At 53.5% G+C, this 15400-nt stretch overlaps 1 long non-coding RNA gene across 1 annotated transcript; it reads left to right on the top strand.

The window, feature by feature from the left end:
* The first annotated feature begins 2660 nt into the window (after positions 1-2660).
* On the top strand, positions 2661-10860 carry LOC139007986 (uncharacterized). The gene is made up of 3 exons (XR_011471076.1): positions 2661-2735; positions 3092-3167; positions 10631-10860. It is a non-coding gene; the product is annotated as an uncharacterized lncRNA (long non-coding RNA).
* Positions 10861-15400: the final 4540 nt, after the last annotated feature.

Below are 15400 nucleotides of genomic sequence, written 5' to 3' on the forward strand. Positions count from 1 at the left end.
CTCCGCCTTCAATCTACCACAAGCTCAAGGAAAAGAGGGAGCACACAGACAACCCTCAAAAGCCCCAGAAAGGGGAGCAAAGCCGAAAGATTGCTGTCCGCACACACAGAGCACAGCCAGGCACGATCTCACAATATAACCAATGTAATTCACGAGCACATGCCAGCAAAGGGAAAGGAGTGACAGGCCAAAAAAGGGCCCCACACAGGAGAAGGAGCAAAGCACTTCTGAAAGTCTATTCTCTTGGAGACAGCGGACTGGGAACGCTGGACAATGAACCGTGAGAACGCTGCACACCCACTGGCATGAAGCTCGCACCAGGAAGGGAAGCAGCCCCACACCTGCCCGAACTGTGACCAAGCCACTGGACAACGGGTCCACCTAGCACCTCAGCACACGCACTCACCGCTCCTCCTTCCTCCCGCGCTCTGCCCCGCTCACCTGCAGCCTCCTGTCCGCAGCCACTCCAGGGAGGCCCACCACGCGCTCTCCAACACACGCCCGCCCGAGGGCCCTTTCTCTGAGCAGCTGAAGCCAAAAGCAAAGGAGGCGCCAAGCCACCGACAGGACAATGTACACCTTCCCCTGAAGCCACCCATTGTGCCCTGCAGTGGGAATAGCTCCCTCTCCTCAGGACGAGCACTGCATTCCCAGCTCCTCAACCTCACCCCTGACGGCACCTTGTCTCTGGGCAGCAAAGACGACAGAGCCGTAAACTGTGTGCCGTAAACTGTGTGTCGGGGCTTCCCTGCTTCCGGTGCCTGGAGAGCCAGAAAAGGCGCGTGCTTGGGCGGTCGCTCTTTGTGATTGAGATGAAGCTCACCTGCAGGCAAGAGCTCTCGCAAGCAGGCAGCCCCCATCCTGGCGGGAAAAGCTGAATTCTTGCTCACGCCCCTAAACTAACACCCAGTAAGCAACAATGAGAACCAGTGACGCGTAGCTTCCTTCTGAGGGAACCCTCCTCATCCCCTCTGCACACCATGGCTGCCTTCCTCTCTGAGCACCGCCCGCTCAGGTGCCCAAAGAGCCGCCCACACAGAGTTGCGGCACGGGTGACTGGAATCATCGCACACAGGACTTGCCATAGTCGAGGGAAAATTCCAAGGAAGGTCAAGGAAGCGCCGCATGCTCTGTCAATCGATACTGGGATGCAGCAAGGGGCCCCGTGAGCCCCGCAAGCTTCCCGCCGCATCCAGCAAACCCTGGGTAAGTTATTCCTTGCATTCTGGGGGGGACCCTCCCTTGCCTTTGCAGAGAATCTGGCTGAACTCAAAATGCACTCTTTAACGGGGGGGGGGGGGGGGGGGGGGGCGCTCCAGTACCGTAAGGGAATCACAGCAGGAAGGGCCATGGAGAACGGGCGGGGAAGAACGGGCGGGCGGGGAAGAACGGGCGGGCGGGGAAGAACGGGCGGGCGGGGAAGAACGGGCGGGCGGGGAAGAACGGGCGGGCGGGGAAGAACGGGCGGGCGGGGAAGAACGGGCGGGGAAGGACGGGCGGCTACGGCTCACTGGGGAAACCAGTGCGTGAGAATCTGAGCATAGACCCTGGGCCACACAAATGCGAGCTGGAGGACGTGGTCCAGGCACATAAATGGCCCCATCCTCCCAGCTGCAGAGCTCCGTAGTGTTCCTAGGGACCCAAGCACCTGCTTTGGAGATGTTGGAGGGCATAACGGATAAATGAAGAGAGCAGCTCATGGGGAAATGCCACACACAGAGCATGTCAGGGACTGGAACCCCACAAGGAAGGCCTCAGAAGGCAGCAGCAGATGCACTTTCCAAAATGGCACCCAGAAGGCTGCTGGGGACGACAACTCCCAGCGCTGAGAACTTGCTGAGGACAACTGCTGAATGGAACAGCATCCCAGCCCACGCCAAGCAATGCGGGAATGCTGTGCAATGCACATGAACACTGCCTGTGCACAGGAAAACCAAGTGCAGCAACTGCACATCCACCCGGTAACAGGACAGCCCGTGTGGATCGGGACCGCAGAGATCCCTGTGGGGACCTGAGGAACCTGAGGCAGCGCTGCAAGCAGAGGAGAAGGTCAGCCTGACAAACAAGTAAGAATCCCCAAATGCTCCCCACACACTCCACAACTGCTCCCTGTGTTTGCTGCCTGAGATGCCCGCTGCTGAATTCCGCTGTACCCTCCCCTCTCCGTGCAGGCTCTGCACCTGCTCCCCTAGCACTCCCGGGTGATGCCAGGGGAAACACGGCTAACAATCCTGACACATGTTCCTCCGGAATCCCAGCAGCTCCATTGGGGATACAGCCACTGTGAGGCCGAGGGACCCAGCAATGGAACGCTTCCTGGAACCAGCAGCAGCAGACAGAGATCCGCAAGGCAAGTGCACACCTACCTGACTTCCTGCTGAAAGCTGTTGGGCTCCCAGAAATCTGCAGACACAGCAGGCAAAAACCATGCTCGCTACATGGGAGACCTATGAGAATGCAGACACCAGATGGCCGGTAAGACAAGGAAATGTGCTGCACCTACCACGAACTATGCCATGATCCAGGAACACCTTGATGGCAACATAAACTGTGGACAGGCAATCTGCAAGGGGGGACAACGCTGACTCACTTTAATTCACAGCTGGGCCAGCTCCTGGGGATCAAAGCAGACCGGGCTGAGGAGGACAATGCAATGGCTTCCTTGGAAATGCAATCTGACGGAGGGGATTGAGTCCAATTGCCGATTTCACATCCATGCTCTGCTGAGCAAGGAGGTGAGTGTCTGTGCATGAACACAGAGGGAGCAACTGGGCACCCATCGCAGCTGAGTGCGTGACAGCGGCAGTGCAGCGAGAGAGCACGAGCCACCATTGAGGGCAGGAGACACATAAACAGGTTGTGGGATTGGGGGGACGGGGGAGGCTGCAACTTTCCGTGGCGGGATGGGGGGGAAGGCACAGGAGGGAGGCAGGCAGAATAGGCTATGTTCCAGAGGAGGAGCAACCAGCATCCCTGGGGTCACAGCACAGGAAGGAATCCTCCCCCAAAAAGTCCATGGGATTTAGGGGAGATGACACGGAACCTGAGAGGCATTGGTGGAGCCTCACACTTGCAACGGTCACTCCAACAGGATTCTGGAAGATGGGGAAAAAGGGAAATCGGTTCCTGGGAAGAGAAGCAGAGCTGGAAAGAGGACAGACGAAGAGGTGAGTGGTGGGGTTTGTCTCCAAAGAGATGGAGGGCTGAGCTGCAAGGCACCAGGGAGACGGGAAGGCTGATAGGCAGTTTCTGGGCAGACACTAGCTGAGGCTGGAAAAGGGGACCTGGAGAGCCTTGTCAGTGACTGCTGTGGGGAAAACAGGAGTGGCTGTGTGGGGGACGGGTGCAGGACCCTAACTCACCACCACCTCCACCGGCACCCGGCTCCTTCCAACAGCTGCCCACACGAGTCCTGTGCAAACAATGGGACCAGAAAATGACCCTAAAAATACCACATCACCAACACCCATCTTCCCCAAACCCACCATTTCACGAGGACCCCACAGACTCACACAAGCACACAGGACCTGCATCGGCCTAACGGCTCCCACCTACAACCATTCGCAACAAACACAACACTCAACACAAGTCTAGAAAATTAGCAATCACAATTCAACAATCTCTCACATCCATCTTGCTTTCTCTACTCCCCTCCCTCCCTCCCTCCCTCCCTCCCTCCCCCCACCCCCAAACAAAACCTATTGCACCAAGGACACCCACCTGGCCTCTTCCATCACAGCCAACAGCGAGCGGGGACATCAGCCTTCCCTCAACCTTCTGTTAGGTTAGGTGGCTCAGGAGGTGGCGCAAGAAATAGAGTCCAGTGAATCAGAAAAGAAAGGAAAAGGAAAGTTTATTCTTCGTCCCCGGGAGACCCACGTACCCCCAAAGACAGGGCACGTGGATTCACGCCAACATGGAGGGGGGCGCTTTTTTTATACTGCGGTTGGGTGAGGGGCGGGGACATGAGCTGAAGTATTCAGTTGAGGAAGCTTCAGCTGCAGGGGGGTCAGCAAGGTATTCAGGAATGAGTCAGCATCTGTGTGGGGGTATGTGGATTCAGGGAGAAGGAGCCAGGTATCTGTGTCTGGCACACTGATCTGTGAGAAATTCCAGGGGGAGTCCATTGTCTCATCACATGTCTGCATGTATCCGATCCTGGGCTCTCTCCGACCTAACACCTTCTCACACAGAAGATCTTGGAAGCACAGGCAGGGATGAAGGGACAGAGGGATGGAAAACCGGGGGGGGGCATAAGTCTGAAAGACCTTTTAGAAAACGATCATCACACGCTCTTACAATTCTACTACGTTAAGGACACTTGCACACACACAAGGGAGGATGAATGCACAGTCTCCCATGCCGGACAACATCCTGGTCGGCTCAGAAACACACTTGGACACCAACACTGCACGCACCGCCCACCTACATGCTCCACAAAACACCCACAACAGACACACGTCCAAACGCACCTCTCCCTCACGACCCACTCAAACCACACTCCAAAAACATCACCGCCTGCACAAGGAAGCACCCAAAAACAAGACATGCACCCGCTCCCACACCAACGGGACGACAAAATCACAACACAACTCAACCACTTACCTCAGCGGACAACGGGTGGGTAGCTTGCCCCACGAAGAAGAACGCAAGACGACACACTGCTCAGGCATTAAACATCGATCCCATCAGCCTCACAACACCTGGCTCAGCCGCAGTGCCTACAAAAACCAGTCAGGGGAGTCGCCGGCTTTTAAACGACTTTGGGTGGGTTTGGCAACGGGCGGGAACTGTTCGGGGCAGAGACTTCTGCGCATACCCTGGAGGGGACACATTGCAATGGGCTCACCCAAACTCAACAGTGCCCTTCAGCAAAACGACGGCCCACACGGAAATCACCTCAAAAGCCACCTCTGGGGAAAAGGGGACCCACTCCAGGGCTCCATCGAGCCAAACTGCACCTATCCCTCAACCTTGGGGACAAGAAGTGCCTCGCAGGGCCTCCCTTTCCTCATCAGGACAGTGACCCACTGGGATCCATACACACAACCTGCACTCTCAGCGGACACGGCCTCTCAACCTCACAAACAACACAATGCATCGCCTGCTGCTGCCAAACCGCTTCAGCGGCTGGGACACACGCCTCCTCACTCCTACACAGTCGCATCTCACTTGCCCCACGACACCTGGCCTTCTTCATCACCGGCCCTGGGACACACACACCACCTGTCCTTGTGACACACCACACAACCTTCGGCTTCCTGACATCACTCAACAACCAACCATCTTACCTTGCTTTGCTCCTCACAAACGTCCCTGCCGTCAGGCCTCACAGGCACGCACCACACTCAGCCCACTCTCCCAGCCCACACGCACCTCGCCCCACCGGACAGGCTCCGTCCCACACAACAACCGACGCCAGCACTGGACCCTCTGCACACACACCTCCACGGAAACAAAGCAAGAAATAACAGCCGGCTCCCTCACCAAACACAACACCTCACCCTTCCTCCTGTTAACGTTAAAAAACATTGAAACCTGTAAAGAATTTTTGTGGGTTTATTTGAGCCAAACTGTCGACATATGCCAGGAAGCAGAACCTCAATGAATTGAGATAGTGCTCCGGAGAATGGCACGGTTACATCCGTATTTATACATGAAATTCATTGGTGACAGATTTAAGGAGGTGGGATTAAGCAAAGCCTGGAAACCTCTGTGATAGGATAAAAGGTAAAATGATGGACACATACTTAGGTGGGTGCAGGATCAATTAACATGATAATGAAGGAATTTGTAGTATCTGTCCTGGCGCCCAGAACATTTGGTTGTGCCCCAGGGGCTCCAGAAAAAGGGAAGTTACAAGTTACCCAGACATTTCAAGGGTATGTTATCTTAGAGGCAAAAAGGCAAATGGGCTCAGTAAGGATCAAAGTTGATCTTGTCAGTGAAGATACTGGCCTAGGACATAACTGCTTGTAGTTAAAGTTTAATTTCAGACCATCCTTTGTGGTTATTTAGGTCTCTGAGTCTGCTAGGCTGCCACGCAGGCCTTCCCTGAGCCTGTCAGGTCAGCGTGTGGCCCCTTTCGTCCACACATCCCCATGGCAAACCTAATATGCAAACATACACAACTTCCAACCACACAGCACCATCGCCTGCCCTCTCTACAGCCACACCCACATGGCCATGCCTGCAGGGATCCACAAACCTCCACCCTCATCACCTCAACAATGGCCCGTCCACCCATCCATCCACCTTTGGCCCCAGGGAACCCCAGCGCTGGCAAACAACAACACCTTGCAAACACATTTCTGGGAAACATCTCCAATGGCCTCTTCTCTTTGGCTTTGGAAACAGATGCCTTCCACGACAGGGGCTACACAAAAAAAATCACAGGCCACACACGGATGGGACTCATTTCCTACCCCAACAATACAAAACGCTGACCATCAAAAATGCACTTAAAAAAACCACATCTTCACACAACACCTGTCTCTCTCGCTTACAGCATCAACAAACAGGGGCACTTGCCACTGCCTGCCATACGGACCATCCCACACAAGACTCAACGACTTGCAAAGGAAAAGACATGGACATCACTTCAAAACAAACGACTTGCCCAACACCTCTCTCTCACTGCCTCATCGCTCACAGCCTGCCTGCACCGGAAAACGGCGCAAGATCACAAAATGGCCCCCACACGGAGCCCCATACCAAACCTCACCTCTCACCAACACGCCCTACCACTTCGACACTCCAACTTACACTGACATCCGCCTCACGGCTCACGGACCTTCTCATCTCAGAGACTACCACAGCTTTGCCTCGGGAGCACACTGGACAACTCCTTCAAACACAGCCCCGCCTCTCACCTCCCCCCCACATCACCTCTGCCCTCACAGCAAAGAGCAACACCTCTTGGCCATCACTTTAAGCTTCACAGATGCATCACAATGAAAACTCCTTCAACCAACAAACACAAACCACACACTCTACCAAACAATCTGACCACGAAACCTATCTCATAGGACCATTCTGCTACAAATACATACAAGGACCATGAAAAACACACAACCACAACAAAGCCAGGGAACCAGCTCAACCACATGCACAACGAACACTCAGGGAAAAGGGGGCTGCATGCAGGCAAACGGACCCTCTGGCGGATCTCAACAAGACGACTCACCGGGTCCAAATACACAATCACGCCACAAACACAGACCTTCTGCACCACAAACCTTTGCTTGGGCCTAAACAAACCTCCTCCGCCCCTTCCTTCCTTCCTTCCTTCCTTCCTTCCTTCCTTCCCTCCCTCCCTCCCTCCCTCCCAGCAACAACATTACCAGCCCTTTCAAATACCCACAGCCACTTCCTCCTTCCAAATCCTCAAAACTCGTCTCAACAACTTGGCACTCCACGCTGCCCTTGCTCTCTCCACACAAAGGAACGTCTTTGACACATTGAAAATCACACGAGGACAGCTCAATGCATCACTTCAAATCCACGCCTGCCTGACACATGGGGGAGGAAGGACAAACCAAAGTGGACCAAACCTCTAGGCTTGGGCAAAAAAAATAAAGGGACGTGCCTGCAGGACACTCAGGCTTAACCATTCAAACAATCACAACAATACAGCGAGTTCTGCTCCGAACCACCGGGCCGGGGATGCGCCCTCAGGGGGGACCATCAAACGCAACTTCAAAGGAACGATGCTATTTCACAACTACCTCAGCTCACACACAAAAGGACAAAAGCCTCCATCCACATGCAAATCCATCTTGCTCAGGGAACACAGGGCCCGAGGACAGGACCAATCACTACAAACTCCTTTGCAATTCAAGCGTTGCCTTGGCAGGACATCCTGACGGGGGACTTGGGCCTCTTCCCTGGCTGAGTCTGCTGCAAAGTGTTAGGTCGGAGAGAGCCCAGGATCGGATACATGCGACATGTGACGAGATAATGGACTCCCCCTGGCATGTCTAACAGATCAGCGTGCCAGACACAGATACAGGCTTCTCCCTGAATCCACATACCCCCACACAGACACTGACTCATTCCTGAACACCTGGCTGACCCCCTGCAGCTGAAACTTCCTCAACTGAATACCTCAGCTCATGTCCCCACCCCTTACCCAACCGCAGTATAAAAAAAGCACCCCCCTCCCTGTTGGTGTGAACCCACGCGCCCTGTCTTTGGGGGTACGTGGGTCTCCCGGGGACGCAGAAATAAACCTTTTCCTTTCCTTTCTTTTCTGATTCACTGGACTCTGTTTCTTGCGCCGCCTCCTGAGCCACCTAACCTAACACAAAGCACTTCCCTCAGTGACTCATGCAAACCTGCAAAGGCCACATTCAACACGTCCACCAAAGAAACACACCAACCACAAACATCCCATCTGCTTTCTCCTACGACGACACGGTTCAACGCACTTCCATGGCATCACGGACTCCGGATCAACACTCAGGCCTGGCATTCAAACCACATCCTGGGGAGGGGAGGGAAAATGGACATGGGAGATGCCAGCTTTTCCAATCGCAGCCACCAATTCATTGCGTAAACCTTACATCGACCACCCACCCCATCACAGGGACTCACCCAACATGCTCAAACACCTGGCCACGCGTGGGCTCACAAACTCAAGCCTGCACGGGCACAGAGTGGGGGGCGGGCAGGCCACCGACCCTCCCTCCTCACATGGCCGAGGGACCTCACCCCCCCCAACGACACAAAAACACCTTCCCATGCTTCACCTGGAAGCCCATCCTTTTCTCAACGACTCACACACCAAGCCTCGGCCACCTCACACATCACACAATTCCATGGCCCAGCGACAAACCAACCCTCCACAAAACCGGCTCCTCGCAACATTGGGGACTGCTGGCCTCGCTTAAAACACGCTGGGCTGGGGGGGAGCAAAAAAAGGCACAACACAATGGACAGGGGGACCGCGGGCCTCAGGACACATGACAAAAGGCAAGACACCTTTTTCCTTAGCACCAGCTGAGCTGCCATGTGGTCACAAACAACCATTTCAGGGGGGATGCAGGCAGGCTTACGCACTTAGGACCATTGGGCTCCATGGAAAAAACACAGGGGCACACACTGGGACAAGGGACATGGCCACAACACAAGCAAGTCAAGGGCGCTCACATCTCCATAACACAAGGGAACGCCAACACTCGCATTTGCATAAAACAAACGAAATGCAAATACCCCACAAAGGTCAATATTTACAAAAAAAAAAAAAGACAAGGAAGCCCTGCATTCAGGTGCAAAACAACAAAGCCCACAGGGAAGCAGGGGGACAACCTCGAGGCCCTGGGAAGCTCAACCTTGGAGCCCAGGACTTACTAGGGCAGTGATGGCGAACCTTTGGAGCTCAGTGTGTCAGCATTTGAAAAACCCTAACTTAACTCTGCTGCCGTGTCACATATGGAAATTTTTTGACATTTGCAACCATAGTAAAACAAAAACTTATAGTTTTGATATTTATTTTATGTATTTAAATGCCATTGAACAAAGAAAAATCAACCAAAAAAGGGAGTTCGCATGTCACCTCTGACACGCATGTCATAGCTTCGCCATCACTGGACTAGGGGAACCAACTCCAAGGGGAATATGGACCCAGCAGAGGGAATAGCACCCACCAGGATCTGCACCCTTGACAGGACATAGAAAAAAGGAACCCAGTGGGACCCTTTTCACTCTCCCTACGTGGCAGTCTGCACTCTTCTTCAACACATCTCCACACTGGCTACACTGGCTACGACACTTTCTGGCCGGGAATTCATTCTGCCGTTGTGGCCGACAAAAAATACAGCTTCCAGTACAAAAAGGACGGAGCCAGGGGGATCCCCCCTTTCATACACCCGCTACCAAGGGGCACCTCTGCCCACAGAGCCCACTCAGGAGCCTCACATTGTGCATGGATGACAAGCAAATCTCTCCAACACACACACACACACACACACACACACGCACACATTCCTCCTCAGCTACGTCTTGGCTCCACCTGCTGGCCAAGCAGGGACAGGCATTTCCAATTGCAATCCTCTCACCAACACGGACAGACACACATGGGCTCCCACACAGCTTCCTGGGAGGAACTTGACAAGACTAGGATGCTCTCCTCCCTCCATCCTTCCATTCCGAGGAACATCTTTTCATTCTGAATACCTGTGCTTTTAGAAAACATCTTCTTTCTGTAGCGTCAGAGTCGCACAAGGAGTGCAAGGAAAAAATATAGCATACAAACCTTTCCCTTTCAACAAAGATCGCTTCACTTTCCTCAGCTGATTTCACACACAGTGATTTTGGCATTTGAACTTCAAGGGATTCACAACATTCAGAAACGAGGACGCACTGCTGAATGCTGATCACATTCACATTTACGATACGGAAAATAACACAACAATCCTACTTCATTGCATGGGCACTTCCACAGGAATCCTATGCACGCCACGTGCTCAAAACAGGGCAGAAACACAAGTTTATTTCCGATTAGGGTGGATGGAAATGGCTGCACATTGACATCTTTCACAGGGAAGATGAGCACTAGCCCATGCTGCTCACTGCGTCAGCTTCACAGATGGACCTGCTACAACCAACACTCTCTGCTTTCTTTCAAAAGGACACAAAATGAACAGCTTGGACACGGTGAGAGAGTCACCTGACAGGGAACCTCAGTGCACCCGTCTCCAGGATGACCCTTCAAAGGGCTGCAAGGGGTGCACAACCCACAGCCAGAACAGTGACTTCAGGGAATTGGCTCTCATCAAGGATTCTCTCTCAGCACGGATATCTCTCTCTCTCTCTCTCTCTCTCTCTCTCTCTCTTCCTTTCTAAAATAATAAAAATAACTTCCTACCAAAATAAAAACATTGTTTCTGCAACAAGCCATCCAGCATAATCTTTTTCTTGGGTACTAACACGTTCCCATTACAAAAAATGACTGTGTCTAGCTCCACCCGAAACAATGACAGCCTCCCCAGTACTGACTGCACCCAAAGTGGCGGTCTCCACGGGATGGACGGACTCAACATTGGGCAGCCTTGCCTCACCACTGCTAAATGGCTAACTGTGTAAACAATGGGGCCTCCAGGTCAATAGCTGCTTCTTCAGTCATGGCCATCCACGAGGAAATGGCTGCCTCAATCAGACCGGCCTCCAGGTCACTGAGGGCCTCAACAATGGTCGCCTCTCGATGACCATCGCAGGAATGACATGTTCTCGCCAGACCCCAAAGACTCCAACGACAGACTGGAGGCTCCACAATCACAGCCTCATGGGCAATGACTCACTGCCTCAACCATGCCCGCCTACAGGGGACCAGCTCACATCCTCAATGCACCGGCTCACCAGGCCAGGGCAGCGCTCTCGAAGGCCTCCCTCTGCAAGCCTGGGCCAGAAACAGGTCACACATGTACACCCGTCACTTCACTCCATTCAGCCACGGAATCATGGCCGCCCTGGACAGCCTTCAGGATTTTCTGGGATTTCTTTTTTGGGTTTTTTCCAGAGACATTTGAGGGGACCTGAAATTTCAGCACCAAAGAAAAAAAGCACAATGTGTTTTCCTGCAATGACCACAACAGCGCGGCAGACGATCGCTTGGCCGCTGGGGTGGCCTCACAAGCAGCATCCTTTCACGTTGGCTCCTCCGAGATGCTCTCTTCTCAGTCCAAACACAATCAAAACTCTGGGAAATGGTGGAGCACAAAATGCCACATTTCTAAATCGGTGCCTCCTCATGCACCATAACACAAGTAAGCACAGAGGGGAATCCTAAGCTTTAGGTCCCTCCCTGGAATGGAACGGACCTGTTATGGGGCAACCGGTAAGAGACGACCACCAGAGCCAAAGGGTAAAATTTAGGAGCCTTTATTAGCTGGCCAGCGACTGCAGTTACAGCACCCTGTCGTAGCAAGGACCGAAATGCAGACCCGACCAGATGTAGAAGTAAGCTTTTATTCACAAAAACCACAAAACAGTTGGCTAAACACACACAAAGTTCGTCGCTCCATTTCTCAACACAGGTCAGACTCATACCTTTGAAAGGCCACAGGTTACAGACTCAGACCTTGGAAAGGTTAGGCTCTTCACCCCTGGCTAAACCGTGACCTGCTTGTAAAAAATGTTAAGAGGAAGCTGTGGTCTTGGGACCACTGAGTTGACAGAAACACATTATCTAGAGCCCTCGGGTCTTGGGACCACTGAGGTGACAGGGGAACATTATCTGGAACCCTCAGGTCTTCGGATAATTGTGCTGCCCTGGTTCTCAGGTACAGAGGAATTTGCTTTCTAAAACCAGTAACATCACAATCAATGGGATATTCACATTATAATCAATAAGGCATTCAATCGAATGGGATGATTTATACAAAAATGACTTTTCTATTGTTAAGCCAAACAGCAGGGTTAGAGTTAAACTATAGTTTCTACCTGGATGATTGCTACCTTACTTCACCTTGGTGGACTAGAATTGGCTCCAGATGGGAACAATGATGCTAGAACGGTTCCTAGCAACCTAGAAAGGTTGGCACAGCTATAGCTGTGACAAAATGGGTTTTCCTGGTGTGAGGCTATGGCAGAGAATGTGAGGGCAGGCCTGGCTTCTGTTCTCTTGTTGACAGCTATGACCTCAGGGGGCATCTGCCCTCTCCCCCTCCACACTGCCAACACCCCTCCTACCCAGGTCCCCGGCCTGTGCTTCCTGGAAGAGGTAGTAGAGGCATCCTAAAGTCAATGACAGCTGAGAAGGAAGGTGCATTTAAGCAGCAAAGCAGCACCTTGGCCTGTGGCCTATACCTCCACACAGGTGGAATCAAGTCAGAATGTGCACAGCCAGGGCAGAGGATGCTCCCAGCATGGGACGCACAATCCTCCCAGGCAGCTCTGGGGAACACACCTTCAAAAGACTCAAACTTAATCCCATGGTCCCCAGTGGTTTCGCTATCAAAAGCAAAATTATCTCGACAGAGGGTTCATGAAGAAAGGCAGGGATATTAATGAGCATCTGTGAAAGCTCTCTCTTTCTCTCCCTCAAGCCTAAGGAAATAAGATATTCGAGTGTTAAGAGAGGGGTGCAAAGAGAGAGAGAGAGAGAGAGAGAGAAAGAGAGAGAGAGAGAGAGAGAGAGAGAGAGAGAGCTGGTAGGAACACCAGGAAAGAACTGCTTCCTTGCTCCCCCACGCTCTGCCCGGGCTCGCCAAGCTTCCCCGGCCGGGCTTGGTTAAATACTCGCTGGGTGATTGAGTGCTCCTGGTGTGGGATTAAGTAATTAAGCTGAGGAGGCTCTGGGAGCTGCCAGGTGCCCGCCCTCGGGGTGTTCGCAGAACCAGCTGGGCCAGAGCCTCTGCTCCTACCCAGGGATGAAGCTGGCAGCCTGGGCTCCTCGCAGGCCCCCCATGGCCAGGCCGCCCCCCTGACTCCAGGCTGCTGTAGTTGCCATGACAGGGGCACAGGGCCCGCCCTGCCTCTCCTGAACTCAATCACGGATGGCCGTGACGCCGTTGCCCCATTTTGCTTCCATTAAAAATGTCTGTGTATTTCCAATCCTCAGCCACCGGCTTCCGCCAGCGGAGGCAGCCTGCACCCTGGGCGAGGTCACCTCTGAGGAGACCAGGGGCCTGTGGCTGCCACAAAGGTGGTTGTGAGCACAGGGGCTGAGGTTGGGGCCACACCAAGGCTCCAGGGCAGCCGTGGGCAAACTACGGCCCGCAGGCCGGATTCGGCCCGTTTGAAATGAATAAAACTAAAAAAAAAAAAAGACCGTACCCTTTTATGTAATGATGTTTACTTTGAATTTATATTAGTTCACACAAACACTCCATCCATGCTTTTGTTCCGGCCTCCGGTCCAGTTTAAGAACCCATTGTGGCCCTCGAGTCAAAAAGTTTGCCCACCCCTGCTCCAGGGTCCTCACGGCCTGGTAGGCCGCCCACGGGACCCCGCTCAGAGGAGGGGGACGCCGGCCTGGGCGGGGAGGGGCCCGGTGCTGAGACGGCGCCCTAGGGTCGCCCTGGCTCAGCCTGACTCTCTCCCGCTGGCACCGGCAAAGCCCCCTGGGCCGCCGCATCTGACACCAAACAGGAGCAGATAAGCCGGCCTCTGCGGGTCTCTCGTGCTGTGCGCTTCCTCCTCCTCCAGAGGGAGCCACTGAGGCGGAGGGGAGGGCGGTGCGCGGTGCGGTCTCACCAGGCGCCTCCCAAAGCCGGTGCTGGGTGTTCGAGTGGATGTTGGCCGAGAGGTCCGGCTCATTCTTCCAAGAACACACAGTCCAGTGGCTCTTTGTCGTTCCCAACAACAGGAATGCAACTGAGACTAACACTCCATTTCTCACCCCACAGATGGGCACACCGTCCACAGGCCAGAGGCACTGGGCTGGGCTGGGAGCAGGTGCTGCATGCACCGGAGGTGAGTGTGGAAGCAGCAGCATTGGGGAGGGATCTGTCTTGTCCCCACAAGTAGGGAGACACAGGGACCTGACCCGCAGCCCCAGCTCGGCAACTCCGTCACACCGGCCACCTGCACAGCGACCTACATATACCATGGCTCCCGGGGCAGAGCCCGCAGGACAGAGGGTGGGAGGACCTGGGTTATTGCACCCGGGCTGCTGGGAACACCAGGCAGCTCTGAGCGAAAGCGAGAGCGAGAGCGAGGGTGAGCTGCTGTGAAGGTCATCAGAGCATGAGGCCAAGTGAGAAGCAAAATACAGACCTGCAGGGGTGGGGGGAGGAATGTGCCAGCGTGTGCTTTTATTTACATAAACGAACAAAAAATGATACAGCGGATGAGGGAACTGGGTGTGGCAGACATCTTTAAGATCATGCTGAGCTTTGAACTTCAAACTAACACCCGGCCGGCTGGTGTGGCTCAGTGGATTGAGCATCAATCTGTGAACCAAGAGGTCCCGGGTTTGATTCCCAGTCAGAGCACATGCCTGGGGTTTGGGCTCGATCCCCAGTGTGGGGCGTGCCGGAGGCAGCCAATCAATGAGTCTCTCTCATCATTGCTGTTTCTATCTCTCTTCCTCTCCCTTCCTCTCTGAAATCAATAAAAAAAATATATATTTTAAATCTATTGTAACCAGGTTGTTTTGGTATTTGAATTCTTCAAAGTTGAATAGTAGGAGCTCCTCAATGCCTCCATCAATCTTTTTCCCCTCTTTATAATCATTACTATTTTATTATTGCTTGGATTGCCTACTCTCCCAGAACTTGACATGAGACCAGAAACACCAATCCCAGCCAGAGAGGATATGAGGGCGAGGAGGCATTTGACCACCATACCAGGTATGTAAATAAACCAGAAAAGGCCTCTGTGGGCTCTGCTCTGACCCCTTCCTCAACCCTATGGCTCTCAGTTAACATCTGAGTTCTACTTTCCTTCCTGTTTCTCC

The sequence above is a fragment of the Myotis yumanensis genome, unplaced genomic scaffold, assembly GCF_028538775.1.
Source record: "Myotis yumanensis isolate MYYU_CA2020_CCGP unplaced genomic scaffold, mMyoYum1.0.hap1 SCAF_4, whole genome shotgun sequence".
Classification (NCBI taxonomy): Eukaryota; Metazoa; Chordata; class Mammalia; order Chiroptera; family Vespertilionidae; genus Myotis; species Myotis yumanensis.